Source organism: Camelus dromedarius, chromosome 5, assembly GCF_036321535.1.
Source record: "Camelus dromedarius isolate mCamDro1 chromosome 5, mCamDro1.pat, whole genome shotgun sequence".
Taxonomy (NCBI): Eukaryota; Metazoa; Chordata; class Mammalia; order Artiodactyla; family Camelidae; genus Camelus; species Camelus dromedarius.
Genome location: NC_087440.1, coordinates 17,999,354 through 18,021,816, shown reverse-complemented (window position 1 = coordinate 18,021,816; position 22,463 = coordinate 17,999,354). Strand labels below are relative to the sequence as shown.

The following is a 22,463-nucleotide window of genomic DNA, read 5'->3' as shown; positions in this document are numbered from 1 at the left end:
ATGTATTAGTTTGCTTTTTGGCAGTATCACCAACCTCTTACTACTATAACCAGAAGTCGTTTTCCCCATCAAACACTTTTGATTGACGTTGAGCAGTCTTTGTAAATTATTTTTGGAAGACCTCACCTCTTTATAATACTAATGTTTCATTCAAGAACATCTTTTCAAAATATGTATCATTTATGTATGTTCTGCCTATTTCTAAAGCTCCTTTTTCTTCACCTGGAACGTGCTAGGGTGAGGTAAATTTGGAGAATGTTTGATGACTCCTTGTGAAATGCTAGCTTCTATGTCAGTGTCACTCTGATAGATTCTTCTAATATGTTTTTCTGTTTGTGTTTTAATTTTTTCAATATGGTAGTCCTTGCTTCAGAGATTTGAGTGTTTTATTGTTTGTGGATTTATTCTTTTTTTTTTTTTTAATGGAGGTGCTGGGGGTTGAAACCAGAACCTTATGCATGCTAACCATGAGCTCTACCACTGAGCTATAGCCCTCCCTCATGTTGATTTATTTTGTAAGGCAAAAAGCAAAAAGGTGCTAAAAGTCAGAGACAGTCTTTGTTTTTGTTTTGTTCTGTAAAAGCCTAAATAGATTGAAGAGATTATTGTAGGTATCAAACTGGCATAGAGAAGTGATCGGGATGTCATTAAAAGCAAAGAGAGAAAGAGAGAGGGAATGAAGAGAGATCCTTGGAAGCTAGTGTATCAGTCGGGTTACAAGTGTCTTTGTGACTCAAATAGGAAGGAACATATCTGCCATGTTAATAGCTGCATACCAGGAGCTGGGGAAGTCTTACCAGCACCCCCATAACAGATGCTGCTCACACCCCAGATTATATCCCCTGATCCCCCTTTCAGTTTCCATAGATGTCGTTCCTGTGCACACTAATGGCTTCTGAGTCGAACACGTGTATTTCTCCCTTCTCAGCCTAAGGGCTTTTCCTGGGAACAGGAACAGCTTGCTCAGCCCAAGCACAAATCAGCCTCAAAATGCCAGAGACAAGGTCACCAAAGGGAAATCTCAACCAGTGAAGGGCAGAAATCAGTGACAAACACACCAGCTTCCCAATCCCTCAGTGGACAATTCTAAGTCATATGGTCCCTCAAAGGATATCCAGGAGAATTGAGCCCCAGTTGCCCATAGCAGTAACCCCACTTCATTAATGCACATTAAAATGGTGAAGTTCTCTATCTCACGTTCCTCATTCCTGTACTTGTGCCTCCTAAGATCACCTCTTCTATAAACTCCTACACTCAAATCCTTGTCTCAGGGTCAGCTCTTGCACAAATTCAAATCAAGATGTCATTGTTATCTGATTACGTTTAAGATTATCTTCAGTCACTCTTTAAGATGTGTAAGCCATTTGCTTGGTTAGACAGGCAATTAAATAAGGGGTTGACAGGAAGAAACACTTCTGCACCTTTCAAGTCTTTGATAGTGGCACTAAATTTTACACTTCCTTCAAAAGTGATGTTGCTTTACTATCATGTTATTATCAAGGCAAAGAGTGGGCACCAGGAATGTGAATTTGGTCTTTCCTACATAATAGCCCTAATTTCATGCATTCAGGGAACCAATGTGGGGATTCTTCCAGTTACTAGGTAGACAGATAGAATGAGAGAGAGAGAGGAGGAGAGAGAGAGAGTGCGAGAGTAATCGTCTCTACACCCAAAGTAAGTAAACAACCACAGACGTTTCTGTGGTACCAACCTGACCTACACTCAGGTGGATTCTGGCCAAGATACTTTCTATCATCTAATATCTATAAGCCACAGGTTGACCAGTGGCCACGGCGGTAAAGTGGGATGCTTAAGGATTAACTTTCAATTGAAGTCAGTATCTAATAACCTCCAGAAAACCTGAAATTTTTCCTTTTTACAGTGCACACACCCTGGTAAATGGCCATAGATCATGAAGACTTGGAGGAAGAATTATGCTGTATACTTGTGGCCACATTGCAAAGGGACAAGGTTCCTCCATAATCAAGTAACTGTGAGTCTGCAAAATGAGTATGAAAGTTGCGAATCATCAGTATGGCGACTTGAGTTAAGTTTCTTCTAATTGCACCTAGAATTTATCTTTTTATATAAGTAAAGGCTGCCCCTCTAACTCATTCACAGGGTTCTCTCCCTTAACCAAATGATAACTCACCAACACTGTAGTCTGACAGTCAAAACACTCCACATCCCACTCAGTTAATCACTTGTGAAAACTGGGCCCACCTGTGTTGAAGAGCTGCCACCTCTCCGCTCTCACTCTGTGATCCAATTATTCTTACTATAATTGGGAAAGCCAATTACGTACTGTCATCATCCATGATCATCACCTCTGGCCTCGAGAGGACAGGCTCCAAAGAACTTTTCATAGATGCTGATTTTTTTTTTTTTTTTTTTGCTTTGTAAGGCCCTCCCTTTGAAGGGAGTGTTTTTAAGCTTTTCTAAGGTTACAAGGTGACAACACATAAGAGCTCCACTCCAACATTCCCATCTCCTTGAGTTTTCAGAAACTTTCCTCTAGATTATGCTTGAGAGCTCACACATCTTCCTTCCCTGTTGGTCACATGCTTGAGCCAATAATATAAAGCACAAATTCAGATTCTGGACTATTTCAGTGTCTATGCTATGTCCTCCGTGCATGAAACATATCTCACCAGGGTTCTGCTAGAACAAGTTTAGTTATGGTGAGTGTGTGTCCTGAAAACAATCTGAATCTCCTTATGAATCCTGATCTCCATTTAAAAGAACTTCTCTACCAGGGAAGTCTGGTTCTCTCACAGAGGTAGGAAAAGGGCTGCTCTGACAGATAAGGAAGATTTCGCGATAGTTTTTGGTTTAAAATTCTCAGCCATGTTTGTGTATGCACAAATTTGTTGCCAACCCAAGTCTCAGAACCCCACTGTTTTCCATTTATTTTATTTTATTCAGCATAAGAGATCTGACAAGGTTGCGATTTAAATGATTTCACAACACTCTAACTTGTATAATTAAGTTCTGGATCTGACCCTCAGCCATGTCTACCTCACAGGTACAAGTGATAAGGGATTCCTTTAGCAACAATCTAGAGGCATCTGACTCTCCACCTGTGACTTGAACTGCAAGTTCAAGGCCTTAAGTGTACAGTTTTCATTCTGTGAGCTCTCTGCGGTAGCCACAATTACCTAAACTGTCTTTACCATCACCTCTGTCAGTAAACACCACGTCCTTTGACCATAGCATAGCACCATGTCCATTGATTGTCCCACGCCTTCCATCCACTATCACTTCATTCTCCACCAAGGGTGATTATTTGACTAATTGTGATGCCACTTCATCCCTAAAAGTGCCTCTGCTCCCTATGTAGCAGTGTCCTCAGGAAAGTGATAAAAACCCTCAAGGAACAGCTGCACCAATTTTCCCACATCATCCAACACCCCTTCACTGTCCAACATGTGGCATTTGGAATCAAAGAGCTACCAGAATAAAGGGGCCTCTGGGAGCTCAGAAAATTAGGATAACAATAGCAATCGATATAAAGTAGAGATTCAAAGTACTGTCCTTGTTTCAGAAGTTTTACTCTCAGTTTTACTTTCAGTTTTACTCTCATTTACTCCTACATACTGGTACAACTCTAGGAGGCAGTGGAATCCCAGTAACAAGATGGAGGTAAGGTGTCTAATTTTAATTTATGAGAGATGATACAGAATTGTATTTTTTTGGTACAGTCTATGGCTTTAAGTTAATATATAGAACATATCTAAGCATTTAATATTTTATAGTAAAGAGATGTTAAATTCACCTTTTCCTGATGTTTGGAGTTTCATAATCATCCCCAAAGTCTGAAAGCACTAGAAAACAGAGCAGGAATAGCTAAAAACTTGTGATACCAGTGTTTGACGCCTCATTCCCCACCTCTCACCCCACCATTTAGCTATAAAAGGGACTGTCTAGAGAGGAAATGTGACTACAGCAGAAGGAGTCAGTGAGACTCTGTTGGCAAAAACCCAGAAACTGATGGGAAGCTGACATGGTTAGACTGAGGCAACATCACTCACTACTGAACACGCTCCTTGGAGTTCCCTGTGTTTTCCAGGTGAAAAAAAAAAAAAAAAGCATCAACTTCTGAGATTCAACATACTGAAGGGTCCAATAACAATTCACATGAGAATGTACGCCCATCCTTCCTTACCAAGCCTGAAGGGGCAAAAGCAACAGTAACAAGTAGAATAAGTGTATCCAGAAGGAAAGAGGAAACTTAACACACCCCTCTTCCCGACTGCAAGCTTCTACACCAAAACTGCAGTTAAAGCAGTTTTTCTTTCTTGGGGAGATGAGTGGGTGGCAGTGGGAGTGGGTGTAAAAGCTATGAATCAGATAAAGCAATAAAGCTGTAATTATAGTTAATTCTTTATTTTTAATACCTCAAAAATGTAATGACTAATTACTTGAGAGTAATCAAAAACCCTAAGGCAATGGTTCTCAAAGTGTGGTCCTTCACCCTTTCCAGCAGCCTCAGAATCATCTGGAAACTTGATAGAGACAAATTCTCAGAACTGCTCCAGACTTATTAGATGAGAGACTGGGGCAAGACCTAGAAATCTGGTTTGCACAAGCCTTTGAGGTGATTTTGATCAAGCTAGTGTCTGAGACCTGCTGCCATCATGGGATTTGCTGATGATTTCATCCAGGTCAGGGAAAGAAAAGCCAGCAGAACTCGTTTAATAGACGGTAGTAGAAAAGAGTTTCTTTTTGCATGACACCCTCAGGGCCCACCAGGCTCAATAAACCAGTTACCATATAGCTGCTTGCTGATATTTCAATGTGGTAGATTTGCTAGATTTATAGACTCTTTTAAAAAAATTTAAATTGTAGTTTTAATAGCCTTAAATGTTTTCTTTTGCCAAGAGTTCTGTTTTGTTTGTGCTTTTTTTCAGTATCTGCTCTCTATTCTGGTATTCTTCCGCGTCTTTTGACATTGTTCTCATTCTGATCATTCTTCTTGTTTGCATGTCTGCTTTCTATTTTCCTATTAACACTTCCCAGCATAAATTCAACTATTATTTCATGACTCCAATTATTATAAGAATTGTTTTATGGCAATCAGCTTCTATATTGTTGAATATTGAATCCTCTTTGGATTTCAGAATGGAAACTTGTGCCTGAGTTAATTTTAGTAATAAATATTTGAGCTTTTCCTGGGTTATTGTGAGCTAGTCTTGAGATGAGTTAAGGCCATGGGACCCAAGGCCACGATCAGAGCATGTTTATAATATGCAGTAAATAATTGCTCCACACGTAGGTCAATTATATAAGATTCAGAACAAAGAAAATAGAAGTATGCATGTGCTAGAGATATTCTGTAAGCCTAATGAACAAAGAAACTCAGACCGCGCATGTGTTGACAAAAAACAGATAAAAGCAGGACAGGTGCATCATAAGCGCACACCTCCCTGTGGCAATAAAGTGTTGTTAACCCCATGGTGTCTCCGGTTGAAGTCTGTCCGGAGGTATGGCAACTCCTCGTGCATTTTTTCGTTTGGGCTGCTCACCTCCTAGAACCCCACATCAGCCTCCCTCGGCTGACAGTTATATTTATGAAGTTCTTAGGCATATGTTTTTCTCCCCCTAATTCATACTGTACAAATATTCTGGTCAGACATTATTCCTTGCTTGCTCATATTTCCAAGTGATTATTTTTATAACCTTTAGAGGCAAAGTCTCTTTGGATGTGGCTTTGAAAGCCTACTTCATAGCTCAACCAATGGCCAAGGGCAGGTTTGGAGTTTGACGTGGCAAGATAGCCTATCTGGTATTACTGAAGGTCAAAGCGGAGCAGAGAAATGCCTGAGAGAAACGTGGAAGACAGCATGCTTGAATGAGGCTGACAGCATGATGAAGCTGCCCGCTACAGCTGTGCTGATGTCAGGTGGCTAAATGGATTTGGCAGCGGGCTCACAAGACACCTGCTACACCTTGCAAAAGCTGTCTCACACTCAGCACTATGAGAAAGAAAACCATCTTCCCTATAATTAAATGAGAGGAGCATTTTGGAGTAGAGCATGAGGAGAATCAGTGTCAGTATAGTTGGCTCACTAGTACCCTGAGTGCAAGTTCAAGTTCACCTGAGAAGCCAGAAGCAGCAGCAACAGCAGATTAAAGCACTAAGTATTGGTTCCAACAGTTTATTACATCATTCTAGAAGGCAGACTGTGAGTTTCTGAAGTCAAGCAACTGCTTTTAATTCATCTTTATCCATTCTCCATCTACAACTGGACTTGGTTACTATTTTCAGCAGTGTTCAAAGAGCCACAGTTACACTTTTTATCCCACAGTGATCATAGTAAATTTACCCATAACTTGGAAGGATATTTTCTCACTTGCAAAGTACCATCCAAATATTAAGAATCTTTTTTTGTATTCCAGTATATATCAACTATATAAGCGTAAAGCGTTTCAGAGGAACAATCATGTTACTTGGTTATCTTTGCCAAAGGTTAAGTTATGTAATTACATGTCTGCTATTGGGCAACATGCCCCCAACACACACAGTCACACCCATACCCACAAACACCCTTTTTTGACCTTTTGGATGGCAGCAGATGTAGAATTTGAGCTCACATCTGTGAAAGCACCTAGTATGGTGACTGGCATGAAGACGATACTTACAATTCCTCCACCGGAAGTATAAAGTCATCCACTGCCATCTCCTTCCACATCCAATAACTCATGTTGCCCCTGCATTAGGAATCCCTATTTATACTCATTTTTTAATCTATGATGTAGGCACTACTTTTTCACCCAAAAATCACGTATCACCAATTCTTCATCTTTATTCTGTTACTATTATTATATGTCTCATTTTCTTCCCTACTGCCTTTTCCTCTACTTTCTTTCTAGCCTCTATTTTTGAGATAATGACTTCTTTTCACTTGCCCTCTCTGTACTTTCATTCATCCCTATCATTCTACAGTGGCCTTTCTCTGCTAAAGAAAATAAAGACAAAAACAAAAACATACTTTTTTCTTTTTCGTTTTTACAATTTAATGCCTGAGTATCACAACCTCACAGATACCTGATTGAGGGAATATTCCTTTTTCTGCCTGCAGCTAGATAACATCTTTTTTTTAACCTCCTTTTTTTCCCCCAATGCTTTTCAATATGCATTAACATGTTAACAATAACTCCATGGATTTCCACTGCAGTATTTGAACTATGTAACATATTACAATTTACATTTTAACACAGACTGTGTAAGCCCTCTGTCTAAAATACTTGTGTGAAAAATTTTTATAATGCTTAGATCCTTCTATCCCTACCCAGCATCCACGTACACACCATTCTTTACTGTCCTAGTAACTTCCTTTTGTTGCAGATACTTAGGCAGATTTATTTTCAGGTAAAAGTGACCTGAATTTGAAGTGAAGGAGAGACTTTCTTGTCTAATTAAAACTTTTAGATAGTATTTCAGACATCCTACATCAAGTTCAGAAATTTTCACCACATTTTAAATAAGGATTGATTTTTCAGTGTTGATCACAAAAATAGGATTATGAAATAAAAATGGAAATAAAGAAGTATACCGTCTCCTATCAAACAGAGCATCAAGTTTTATTTTCTACATTAATTTTTTATTATTTTTCTGTACGCATCCATCCTGATAATCTCAATACAAGTATCGACTTCTATTTTGTTTTCATCTTACATTTTGTCAAGAACATTTATCTATGTTGCTACATTGCCTTTAAAAATGTCATTAAATGATGGTATACTATTTAAGCAAGTACATGTATCATTATTTAATTAGTGAATCAATAATTACATAAACTTTTAATTTTCTATTATTTATTAATGTAGATATGAAATAATGATGCACTGATGGAAAATGAAAAGTAGCTATGCAAACAGCTTTCAAAACTTAAAATAAGGCATAAATAAATATGTTTCATATCTGTGTATTCTCTATATTTTTCAGAAAGTACACCAGTACTTATAGAAATGCTATAAAGTGTGGCTTTAAGTAAGTGATGAATGTCACCAAAAAGGTGGCCTCTTTTTGCCTGTATAAATTTAATCTGTACCGTAATCTCTATTGAGTCCACATTTTCTGATTCTGGGGCCCTAACCCAAAGCTCTCCTTATAATTTTACCTCTGTATAACTCAGTTTGGCAGTTTACTGTTTATTTCATTATTCAATTCTCTTCAGAGAGGAAAAAAATTATGGCAGGGCCCAATTCTGATCCAGACTAGGACTCTTACTTTATTTTGAGCTGTCCTTTCCACACTTGTCTGTACATTATGCTGCCAATAGCCACTGGCCTCATCCTAGGAGTATTAGATCTGCTTGAGATTGGACTGTGTTCCCCTGCCTGCCAAACCCACTGAAGACTTTGTGGCTATTCAGGACATTGTAGAGTTCATGGTGGGTGCAGCTACAATGAAGTGGGGAAAAATTTCCTCCATTTTATTTATCTGAAAATGGAGGAAATCATGAATAATTTACACAGAGAATTTACATTGACCATGAGGTGCAATCATAAAACATTCTGGAAATAAAAGAGCTGATCCAGAAGGGCCTTGAGGAGATGTCACCCATTCACAACCAAGTCCAAGGCACACTGGCCAATTCCAGGCCGGTGACGCATTAGCCTCCTCACCGAGAGCCATACCTTTCATACACAGTCCTCTTCAGTTCCACTAGGCTGCTGGCCTGTGCCAAACATAAGGCCTGCATGCAAACCTCTGGACCACTGCTTACACTGAGCACACAGCCTGTCATGTCCCCAGTCTTGCCCATGCAGGATAACATATTTTTATTTTATCGGCACAAATTCAGCAGTTTCCCTGAAACCTTCCCTGCTGCTTGAATCAAAGTGTATTATACCTCCCTTCATGGTCCTCTATCACGTTGTTTCTATTCCTGTTAGAGCTTGTATTTTATCCTGCCTTTAGAATGGCTTTCTGCTTGCATGTAGATTTCCTCAGGTAAATAGTGTCCCCTAAGTGTGTCTTTATTCTCTAACTCCCTACTATGGAATTAGTTACATAGAATTTTAATTTTTTTTTGATAAAAGTTGACATATAAAATAACAATAAATATATTATTTTGGTATGCACAAGGACTTCTTGGCTCATTATAGAGTCCTTGGGAAAAAATTAAAATGTTTTGCTTTTTCCAGAAAATTGAATTTATATAAAGATAATTTTTAAGAAAGGTAATGCTATATTAATGTAATTATTATTTAAACATTGATGGATTTGTACGGCACTTCAGCATTTTCAAAACATTTCACTTACTTTGTATCGTATGATTCTCATAGCACCTCTGTAAGTTATGAAGTTAAGTGTCTTACATGTGTCAAGCCCATTGGTAAGCCATTTGGATTCATTTTCATAATAATCCCTTACAACCCTGTAAGGAAGGTATGATTATGTTTATTTCAGTTACGAAAAAGTGGGTTCATGGATGATAACGTGTCCAATTCATATAGCTATCTCAGTTGAAGAGACTGAGACTTTAACCCAAATCTGTGTTATACTCCTAACTTCAGGTATAAGTAACTTGCCTAAAAATCCACTACAACTCTGACCACTTAGTGTTTCCTACTGTGCACTCTGCATTACTTAGAAAAGCAAGAATCTTTAAAAGTTGCTAGTTGAATAAAACTAGAAAAGCATTTCTACCTTTCCTAGAAATAATTCTCTCTCACAAATGGTGCTTCATACCTTGAATTATGCTTGCACTAACACCAATTTACATGTGTCAACAGAATGACATCTTTGATGTATCTCCCGCTCTCTCAGATATTCCCAAGGTAGGGTGTGGAATATGGTTATATAACCCTGAATTTTAATGAAACTTACATTTATATGCAGAGTGTGCTGTTGTCCGTGAATATTTACCTGACCAGGCTTAACCAAAGTTTAATTTACAGGTTTTAAAGCTCTATCTATTACACAAAATTGCAGGGTTGCAGGCACAGCTAAAATAAGGAAAAAGCAATGGTTATATTATAATAAAATTTTAGAAATAATGTACTACTTCTATTTCCAGCAATAAACTAACAAATTAAGTTGTTGAAAGGTTTTTCTGTCAGAAATATTTAATGGCAAGAAGACAGTATATGCACATATTGGAAAACCAATAAATAATAGTGTATATGGTATCAAATTAATTTATTTGCTATTAATGTGGTTACTGCTGTTCAATAGTCCATTCAAAATACGAAATTTAAGTTTAACAAGTCACTAATCATTGCTAAATTCTAAGTTTTTATCTCTTTCCATAAATAAAACACTAAAATTAGTTTTTTTCCTGCTAGAAATTAGAGTTGACTAGACATAGTTCCATATTCCTGAAAACTTCAGCAAAGCAAACATATGAGTAATAAAGAACATGTAGTCAACTTCCTCATCAAAGCAAAATACAAAGTATATTATGAACCTCAAGACCTTTATGAATATTTTCTCAGGTGTCTTACATCAGAATTATACAGGCCCCACAGAACAATATTTTTCTTTTATTTATTCATCTATTCATTCATCAATGCACTCATCAAACCATGCATCATTCGATGACTATGACTGCCTGGATCATTTCAGAATGTATGTAATCTTAATTCCACAACCATATTATATTAGGATTATATAAGAATAGTTATTGGACCATTTTATTGATAAAACATACATACACATCTTCTCAATAAATATTAACTTAAACACAATAGCATTCTAATAGTGGAGTTTGTTTTAAGAATTCACAGATGGTTCTATATCAGGGAAAAAACTATTATAATTCGCTATCTGAATAGGCTGACAAAGAAAATTTAAATAATTTATCTCAACTGTTGAAAATTACTTGAAGTTTAACACATATTGATGCTACAAACTCAACAATGTATGAACACAAGCGTATTCCCTTAGCTATGCAAAGTTTATATATTAAATATCTGAAATAACTTCTGATGGATTCCTTTTAGAATCAGGAACAACATAAGGACGTGAACTTTTGCTACCACTGTTTAACAAGTATCAGTGATGCTGACCAATGTTATAAGGAAAGAAATGTTTTCAAAAGCTGAGAGGGAGAGACACAAAACTGTCACTATTGTTAGGTGATATGATTATCCAACAAACAGATGAACAGGAAAACTACTAGAAAATCTTGTGGAGTTTAGCAATTTGTTGGATACAAAGTCTACAAAAAATAACAACAGGATTCTTTCTCATGCCAACATATACCACCTGGAAATTATAATAAAAGTGCATTTTATATTAGAGGAAAAATATAAATTTTCTAGAAATTGATTTACTCAGGAATACATAATACTTGTGTGAGGAAAACACTAAAGCTGTAATAAAAGACATATAGGTCATCTAAATAATTAGTGGAAAATTCCTCATTCTTAGATAGGATATCCTAATATAACAAATATATCAGTTCTTTCCCAATTAATGTAAAAATTCAATGTAATCTCAACCTTTTGTCATATTTATTTTATAATTTTTAGAAAGTCAATAAAAAGTAATTAAATGCTTAAATGGAATAATGAAGATATAAATATAGTGAAGATAGCCATTAAAAAGAGTAAACAGAAGGACTTGATCTACAAGTTACTAAGAAATAACACAAAGCAGAATAATAAAACCATCATTTTATTAACCCAACAAAAGAACCACACATTAATTTTTAAAAAGAATACATAGCTCACAGAGAGACTTATATGAGTTTTAATATACCACACAGACGGCAATACTAACCCCCAGGAAAAACAGACTATAGAGGAGAGGGTGGTAACATTGACTCATTAGAAGAAGAAACATAAAATTTGATATTTTCCTACTATCAACTTCAGAAGATAAACTTCAAATTGAATATTGTTTTGGTCCACTTTATAACAAAATTAATGTTAAAAGAATGTTTCCCAAACTTGGGCTGAGACAGAACATTTTTTGCTTTACATAATTCATATTTTCCATCTAGGAATTAATTATGATTTATGATAAAACGAGTAATTTTTTGATGTACCTAAATGAGATTAAGAAATTCTGGGAAGCTAAGGTTGCCCATACAACTGAGTGAAAACCACTAAAATGTTTTATCAGAGATACATGTCTTTTAATCTATCCTAACAATAATTATCTAATAATTTTTCTTTCTTATGAAATGTCTCCTCCAGGACAGAAAATTTGAATAGTCTTTTTTAAAGGGGCCTCTTCTCTCCTGGAAAGTTTGAAAAAACACTTTGACAGGTGCTTATAATCAATTTGTCCAAGAAGTTTGATTTAACAGGAACAGCAGATCTTAACAGCAAAAAATATTTTTAGGACGTTGATTGGTGTGGGGCTCCTGTAGTAATTCAATTTAAAGGACACATATACCTCTACATAGACCTCTACCTCTACAAGACGAGCAGTCTTTGTATTCAAGAAGCTTACAGAGCAGGGTGGTATATAAATTATTAACTGGATCTTTATTTTACTTCTTTAACTAGGGCCCAGACATATGGAGGAAACCAAGTAGGGAAGTATGTCTGAAAGACTGGCCGACTTTGTGCCCTCAGGTTGACTGCCAAGAAGCTGAATACATAATCCTTTTTGACCTCAGAGGCAGACAACATTTAAACATTTCTCTCTCATTTCCACATCTTTGACCTATTCCTGGACACTCGGTTTCCAGTTACCCAGGAAAAACTGTAACATTTATATAGGATCCCAACAAAAGAGTGAATTTAATTACCTGATGTGTTATTCTCAAGAGATTTATCAAAATAGCTTGTAGCTTCTTAATTGTTATTTCCTTTTTTGTCTGCTCTAGAACCAAAGCACTAAATGCTGGTTAATTACTCTACAGATAGAGGACACAGGGTATTTTTGGTGTGAATTTTTTAGCTGCATCCCAAAATGAAAAGCAAAGAGACAGAGATTGATTCAACTCAAGCAGAGAAGTGTCCCAATATGAAAGCAGGTAGATGTGGTCTATCCATTCTGACTTCTCCCAAAGAAGAGTTTTTAAGTTTATCTGCCATGCTGCAATAGGTTAAATACCATTACATTCACTATTTGCATCCCCAAAAAAGAAATAAAAGGACAGCTCTTTATTTAGAAGGCTTAGATGCAATTCTGGCTCTTCACAATTTTTCACAGCCTCCCTAAGAGGCAGTATTTTTCCAGTGCTGGTGGAACTCATAACTTAAACTGACTGGTCTTGTCAAATTCAACTTGACAGAGTCACTTTGAAAATAAAGTCTATATTTCATATAATATTTACAGTACACATACTTCAGGCATTATAATTATAAAATCTAAACTATTTCACTCAAGAAAACCAATTCAGAGCACACAGATCTAATATCTCATTCATTAAACACAGGCAATTCCAGAAAATCCACTCAAGTTCTTCAAGACTTTATGGGAACGAAAGATAAAGAGGAACTGAGTAAGTTAAAGTAAATATGAACTGTAACTTAAATGGCTGATTTAATATGTTTTAAAGATCATTGAAATTTTTTGAACTATTACTCCAAAAGGATTCACTTTGTGACCTATAAGAGAAATCTTTCTACAACATGTACGTATACAGTAAGAATTCAAGTCATTTTACTATTGCAATATGTAATTGCTAATTAAAATTAACGTAACAATTAAAAATGTCCAATGGAATAAGCAAAGTATGCTGTTATTAAAATAATTTGACCTAACTCTATTTTATCATTTCTCTTACTGTATGATTATGCAGTACTTCTTGCATGCCCAGAGCACTATACCAAAATATAGTGCACAGTGTGCAGTTCTATTTGACTGAGGAGTCACCAAATAATTTATATCAATCAAATTTTTATCAAACATTAACAACTCAAAACAAGTCTAAGTCACAAGTAAAATCTCAATTATTACCAAAGAATTTCAACCAATGCAGTCTGTGTTCTCTGTTTAAAATGTATTTAAATTAGAAATCAGTAATAAAACTATAATTAACTCAGATATATTTGAAAATTAAAGAAATAATTACATTTAAAATAACTCATTAGTGAAAGAAGTAATCATAATAGAAATTAGAAAATATCTGGTACTGAATAATACTTATAACATGATGTATCATACAAATGAAAAAGTTATTAAATACTTAACATTAGAAAATAAGAACTAAAAATTAACTAGCCAAATGTCCCTCTCAAGAAGTTAATAAAATAAAAATAGAATAAACTGACCAAAAGCAGTAACAAAGAAAGAAACAGAAAATAATGCCATAAAAAATAATGCAATAATAGAGATGATCAAAAAAACAAAAAAAGTGGTTCACTGTGATGAACTTTCTAAGCAAATTTCCAGTATGCAATCAGTATTATTAACCATAGTCACCATACTGTATATTAGATGTCTGGACTTAATCATCCTATATAATTGTAATCTTGTACCCTTTTACTGACATTTCCTCATTCTCCCTACCTTGCTGCCCCAGATAACCCTAGCTCTACTCTGCTTCTACGTATTTGGCCCTTTTAGATTCCACATATAAGTGAGATCATGCAGGGTTTTTCTATCTGTGTCTGGCTTATTTCACTTAGCATAATGATCTTCTGACTATAATAATGACTTCACTATGTATATGTATATCAAATTATTATGATGTATACCTTGAATATGAACAATTTTTATCATAAAATAAAAGTGGTTCTCCAGAGGTTTGCTTTTGACCAATATAATTACCTCATGAAATGCTAAAAGAAAGAGAGAGAAAGAGAAGAGAAGAGAAGAAAAGAGAAGAAAAGAGGGGATGGGAGGGGAGGGGAGACTAAGGGAAGGAAGGGAAAAGGAGAGGAGAGGAAAGGAGAATGAAGGAAAACAGTATTAAAAATAAAGGTTTACAAGACACTGGAAGCCAATGAAATGAGCCTGACTGTTGTGATTGCCACAACTTATTGCCTTGAGAGAGTTTCCAGGATGCAGCACAGAAAGGAGGAACCCAGGTATAGCCAGGCAGATTGTCTGACCTGAGGAGACAGAGTTGAGATTTTGGGGGAAATAGGAGGCCAGAGTTCAAAGGATGCAGTACCAGAGAGGAAAGAGCTACACAGAGAAAACTCTAGAGATCTGAAGAGCAGCCCCCTGAAGTAACCAGAAGAGTACTGACTAGTCCCTGTGTGTGGGGAAACCATTCACAGCCAGAGAAAGGACCTTCCAACCAACATAAAAGATAACAGTGCCTGGTGCCCACACAAGGTCGAAAATGGCACCTGTTCCTACCGACCAGACTGGCTAAATTCAAAATTCATGGGGCCTAGAGTCATGCAAACAGAAGAATCTTACCTCAGTATTAGGAAATAATCAGCTATAGAATAAGCAATGTTCCAGTCCTTCTGAAAAAATACACACAAGACTCAAAACAATAAAATGTTTTTCCCCAAAATACTTAACTGCATCCCAAAACAAAGCTCGAGAATATTTATAGGAATAAAAAAATACTTAGAATCAAGCAAGGTAAGATTCACTATGCCTGGCATGTCAGAGATAGAAATATAGATATATCCCATAATGAGGAGAATAATCATCAAGTCAAAACCAACCCAGTACTGATGCAGATATTAGAGTTCATAGAGAACATTTAAAAAGTTACTATGATGGCATTCCATATATTCAAATACTTAAGTAGACTTCATATAAAAAAGATATAAAAAGACCCCAATCAAACTTTCAGAGGTGAAAACTAAAATGTCTAAGCTGAAAAAGTCACTGGATGGAATAAATGTCAAATTAGACATCATAGAAGTAAAGCCTAATAAACTTTAAGGCACAGGATAGGAACTATCCAATATGAAACACAGAGAGAAGAATCAATTAGTAAAATGAAGAGAATGTTACCAAGTTATGATACAATTTCAAACAACTTAACATAAATATAAGTGGAATCCCCAAAGTAGAAGAGAGAGAGAAAAAAGTTTTGAATAGTGGCTAAATTTTTTCCAAATTTTACACATTCACAGAACTAAGAAGATCAACAAACTCCAAGCACAAGACCATGAAGAAAACTACAAAGATATCTAATAATCAAACTTCTTAGAGCCAATCAGAAAGAGAAAAATCTTAAAAGCAGTCTGAGGAAAGAAGGCACATTATGTAGGCACAAAGATAAATTCTCATAAAAATAATCAAAATGAGAATGCAGTGGAAGATTTGTAAAGTTCTGAAAGAAAAAAAATGATCATCTTAAAATTCTATATGCAGTGAACACATCTTTCAAAAATGAAGGCCAAATAAAGAAATTTCAGACACACACAAAAAAGCAGAAATGTTTCTTAACTAGCAAAACTACACTATAAAAAAAGTTAAAGGGCAGAAGGAAATGTAAATGTGGATCTACACAAATAAATGAAAAGCACTGAGAAAGAGTAATTACAAGGGTAAATATGTAAAATTTTTTCTCATTATCTATGTCTCTCTAAAGGATAATTAACTGTTTAGACAAAGATAAAAATACTATAATGTGGGGCTTATAAGTTATTTAAAACACATGCTAGTAACAGCAAGTCATAGAGGAAAATTTAAAGTTTACTATTACAGGTTCTTATATGTGAGGTGGTATAGTATCCCTTGAAAGTAGAATATAGTAAGTTAAATGGGCATGCTATAAACTCCAAATAAACTGTTAAAATATCAAATCAGATGGTTTGAATTAACAGTCCAACAAAAGAGATAAAACATACCTGCAAAATATGTTCAACTAATTGAACAGAATGCAGAGAAAAAGAAAGTAAAGAAGACATGGGACAAACAAATAAAATAGGAAGATTATTGATTTAAAAGTAACCATATAATAATCACATTAAACATAAATGTCTTAAATAACCCAATAAAAACAAAGATTCTTACATTAAATGTATAATAAGATCTCATTTTATGCTGCCTTCAGAAAATACACTAATAGGTTTAAAATAAAGGAATAGAAGAAGATATACCACGGTTAACATGACCAAGTAAAGCTGAAATGCCTATATTAACATCAAAGTAGGTTTCAAATCAATAAATATTATTAGGGATAAAGCAGATGATTTCATATTGATAAAGGGGCCAATTCAACAAGAACATAGCAGTCTTAAATCTTTTATACACCTAGTTCAACCCAATAAGACTTCACTGACACACATTGTAATCTAATTCTCAAAACCCAAAGACAAAGAGAATTTTGAATACAGCAAAAGAAAAAAATTATCTCATACAAGGGAACCACCATAAGACTATGAGTGGATTTCTCAGAAGAAACTTTGCAAGCCAGAAGAAAATGGGATGATATATTCAAACTGCCCAAAAGAAAAACTACCAACTGAGAATACTACAAAAACATAAAAATATTTTAAAATATTAAAAAATAAAATTACAGACTAAGGCCTCTGATGAACACAGATGCAAAAACTTTCAACAAAATATTAGCAAAAGAAATTCAACAATACTTAAAAGGATCATATACCATGGTCAAATGGAATTTATCCCTGAGGTGTAAGAATGGTTCAACATATGCAAGTCAATAAACGTAATACATCATATTAACAAAAGAAGGATAAAATCCATATGATTATCTCAATAGATGCAAAAAAAAAATCATTTGACACAATTCAGTATCTTTTCATGATAAGCATTTTTGTACAGAAGAAATGTACCTTAATATAATAAAAGCTTTATATGGCAAGCCCACATGTAGCATCATACTCAAAGGTTAAAGGCTGAAAGCCTTCCTCTAAGATTAGGAACAAGACAAAGATGCCCACTCTTGCCACTTCTTTTCAACATAATACTGGAACTCCTAGCCAGAAGAAATAAGCAAGGAAAAAAAAAATCAAAGTCAGATATGAAGAAGTAAAACTGTCTCTGTTTGCACATGAAAATGATCATATATATAGAAAATTCTAAAGATTACACATATATGCCAAAAACAAAAACAAAAACCTGTTAGAACTAATAAACGAATTCAGTTTAGTTTGCAGGATACAAAATCAGTATACAAAAATAAGTTGTGCTTCAATATACTAATAATAAACTAGAAAAATTAAAAAACATGTTCATTTTTTGCTAACTCTGGTCCAGAGCACTTCCACTAGTGGCACTTGGTGACTAGGCAGATATGAAGACTACCTGGCTGCATTTCACTCTGATGCTCTAAAGTAGAGCCTCGGAGAATTGAAACTGGAAGCCAGGGTTTGAGAACAAATCTAGCAAGGGGTAGAGTGGGACTGAACAGACTATCTTGACAATTTCCCCTCTTCATTTCTGGAGGAATATGATACTATCACTGCTGATTTACATTCAGTAAGTGGTGTTATTTTTCTTATATATCTAAGCTGGACATCTTTTGTTCTTGTCTGCTGAGCATACTGCTGAGTTCTTTTCCTTCCTTTTGGGGATTGCTCCTCATTTACTCTCTGAGTTTCTGACAGTTCACTGGTTACAAGCACCCACTCCCTCCTGTCTGGGCTTGTCACTCAGTTCAGGAAAAGCAAAGCGCTACACCTCCCTTGATACCTACTTCATGACACATGTCAGTTCTTCCCAGGATTTTTCAGAACTAGAGTTGAACAGATGTCTCTCTTCTTCCCATAAATCATGATCTACATGCACATGACATCAGTCCTGTTGGTGGTCAAGCCTTCCACCATGCAGAACAACCTAAATGAGGAAGGCCAAGATGAGAGGCAGAGAGATATGGGGATTGTGATAGTTTGGGTTGCCCCAGGGGCAGACCCTGAGACAAGGATGCCAGGGTAACTAGTTTATGAGAAAGTAAAAGAAACACCATTAGAGGAGTGTGGAAATGAGACAAGGAAGAAGAGGAGGCTCATAAGGGTGAGTCACAGAACCAGTTACCACTGTGATATTGTACAATCCACAATGATAAGAGTGGTGAAATAGATGACTCCCAGACAGAGGTGTATGTGCTGGCATTTGGAGAGCAGCACCTCCCTGGCTCCGAGGGGAACCAAATCACAAACAGAAGGTTGCTTAGTAAGGATGGAATCAGAACAAGAGGGCTTGGTATTTGGACTCCAATATTCAATGAGCTTAGTCTGGACAAGCAGGGGAAACCATCTCCACAATGGTGAAAATGTATCCTGACCCCAAGACTGACTCACTGAGCCCATGAGTCCAGTCATTCACTCTTCCCCTGGGCATCACTAGGTAGGCAGAACCCATTTCTCCTCTCAAACCCCTTAGATTCCTGATTCATATCCTCTCTGTCCCTCTCCCTCCCTGTCTCCCTTCTTCTCTCTTTCTTTCTCTCCCTCTCACATCCTAACAGCTCTCAACCATTGGTGGTTACTGTGTATCTGACATTGCCCTGAGAGCTTAATGTGCGTTATCTCAGCTAATCTCCCAAGCTGCCTTATGATTTAGGTACTACTAGTCCTGTCTTCTTACAGAGGGGGAAGCTCTTGCATAAGAGAGTGTGACTGCAGCCAAATTGTGTTTACATATTGATAGTGCTTAGTAGAGTTTCATATCTTTTGGGTATCAACAACATTCCCCATTACTTTCCTTCAACATTTACTCTTACTTTTGCCTTTTATTCTACCTTCTTTTTTTTCCTTTCTCTCCCAAATGTACTCTGCTCTGCCTCGTTTTTGGCTTTTAATATGCCCCATTTTATACAAAGTACACTGTAAAGAGCACTCAATATAGAGTCTGAAGAGGCTCAGGTTTGAAATAGGTATGATTTACCAACAGCCTTTTAAGCTAAGGTATTTGAGGCAAGTGGCTTAAGCTCTCTAAGCTTTTTCCGTCTCTAAGTTGGAGCCAATCCTCTGCAGGATCCACCTCACATGTCAAATAAAGTCACAAACATGGGACCTCTTTGCAAACTGGCAATTGTTATGAAGATTAAGGTGCTGTGGAAGTGGAGAAGGCATGTATAGAAGAGCAGGTAGGGTGGAAGAGGCAGAAAGGCAGGGCTTAGCTGGCCCCATTCCACATTTGAGACGGCACACAAAACAACTTGTGGAATAAAGTAGAATCTGCAAGATGGAAAGAGGTTTACAACTGCTTAGGTTTGAAAAGATCTGCTAAAGTGGTTTTAGAAAACTGTTGACTAAGTAGTTTATTAATCCTCACGTTATCAACCTGCCCACATGTTTCATGCTCTGCAGCATCTCAGCAAATGCTTTAGTTAATTACCCACTAATTATAATATCATTGAATGGCTACACTGAGGCAACCATGTAATTATGGAGCAAAAAGCTCTGAGCAATTACAAGGCTGAGCATATTGGTTGATTACAATAAATCCCCAGCTCATTGTTGGTATTTGTCACCTGCTTGATGTTCCTAATCTCTTGATGCATGTGATAAACCATGTGCAACAACAGAAAAACAGGGCCTTCAGAGAGAAAGCCCAATTTCAGGGAGAAATAAGAACATATATGCAATGAACTAATGAACTGGATGGTCTGTTCACTTCTATTTGTCTAGCCAGTATATCGTCTCAGACAACTGCTCTACTGGTTCTTCCCCTCTAGGGCCTTCCAGTCCATAAGAAGAGACAGTCTTGTATGCACAAAACAGTGAGTTAGCATTGGTAGAGATGAATATGAAATGTCATGGGAGCCTGGTAAGAAAGTGACTTGATGGAACATTGGAGATTCCAGAAGATCTTTATAGAAAAGGTAATATTGAGGTCTGTTTTTGAATGATGAAAATATTGCCAAGTGTACAAGGAAGAAAGGGAGTCTCTGAAAACATACAGTTTTCATAAAAGCTGTTAGTGGATCAGCAAAAACACACACAGAAATAAAATTATAATATTTTGTTGCATCTCCTGAAAACAATACCCAACTTCAAGTAAACAGAATGAGGGAGATAACTAGTAGAAAGAAACCAGTGTGAAAGCCTATTTTAAATGATTTGATTCTCTCTACCACACTCAGGTTCTTCAAGCAACCCTTTTGTGTTTCTGAAATGACTGTGAGAGCTTCTCTTTGCAAATCCTATAACTGATCTCCATGCTGTAAAAAACACTGTAAAAAGTAATTAGGTAATTATAGAAAAGTTACCTTACATTTTCACATTGCCTTCAGGATGGCATTGTTTTTAGCCTCCTATCTTTTCCTCCAATTCTAAAACTTCTTAAAGTGCCTCAAGTATTTTCACCCTAAACATTTTCTTAGACAGGTTGTAAATATCTCAAAACACTGGATTGACATTTTCAGTATATGGTATATAGATTTCTCTAGATATTTTTTTTCAGATCCTGTAGGCCAAAACAAAAATTTCAGCTACTATGTAATTAATATTTACCTTTAATACCTAAGATTGGCTTGTGATCATTTGACTGAGGAAACTGAAAATTATTAATTGAATGTATTACATAGCTTAGAGCTATACAAGTAGATTTTTCACAAAGAACTAAGTTTCTCTTCCCAGAGGGCAAAAATGAACACATAGGAAAGAAAAGTGATAGTCAATTTTTCTGATACACTATTGCAACAGTTATGTACATGTTCTGCACATAGTGACATTCAATAAGTATGTATTGACTGAATTAGAAATTTGAGACATTACCTCGACAGAAATTTGTGTGTGCTTATAAGGATTAGACTGGGGATAATGAAGGCAAAACACTGTCTGAGAACTCTGCCCACAGCAAAGAACATTTTGTTTTAAGTATCACCCATTTTATCACAGCTTTTCTTTGCACAGAATTAGAGAGTCGGCACTCTCTGTAAAACTCCTGCGCAACTAAACTGCCCTGTGTGAAGAGGCAAGGCTCCCTTTGGAAGAGGCATTTCCACTTGAACTTTCCACATTGTTCATTACTTAGATGCTTTGAGGAAGTCACCAGTTTCCTTAAGCATCTTATTCTTTTAGGAAAATCTCTTACTGATATTTGTAAAGAAATGTCAATTGCATAAAATTACAAATAAAAGTAAAGAGTTCATCATTGTTTTATCACAACCTAGACCTCTTCAGAACCCTGTATGTCAACATTGTGTATAGCACAGTGTCCAGCACAGTGTCCTAGACTGAAGGTACTCAATACACTGTTTATTTGGGGGGAGAGTATTTTGTACATGTAATCCCCCATTTTTACCAATAAGGTTTAAATATGATCATTACTCTTTTCCTATATTTGTTAATATATTTTGAAAACTGGTCAGTAATACCTGACTCATATAACTACTAAACAGAATATGGTCAAGTATAACAAATTCCATACTTATGCTAAATAACTGAATGATTCTTGTGTTTCAAGATGGTCACTCATAGACTCAGTTTCCCATTTACAAAATGGGAATGGAGATATTTACCTAGCCCGACAGCTAAGTGCAAAGGATATAATGACTTTAAAAGAACTTTGTGGATTGTAACTCTGCCTGCACAGGCAAGGAACTGTCATCATTATGAAAGCTCTTTAGTGAGCACAGCTGTTTGTGTGCCACTATTCATGTTTGAGCCCCTCAAAACAGCTTAAAAATGCCCAACTTTAAAGTGGAGATACGGGATGCTTA

General features: G+C 36.1%; 1 long non-coding RNA gene across 1 annotated transcript in view; it reads right to left on the bottom strand.

Annotated features, from left to right (window-relative positions):
• Positions 1-22,463, bottom strand: part of LOC116153448 (uncharacterized) — a 571,285-nt gene that overhangs the window by 321,167 nt on the left and 227,655 nt on the right. The window lies entirely within an intron of this gene.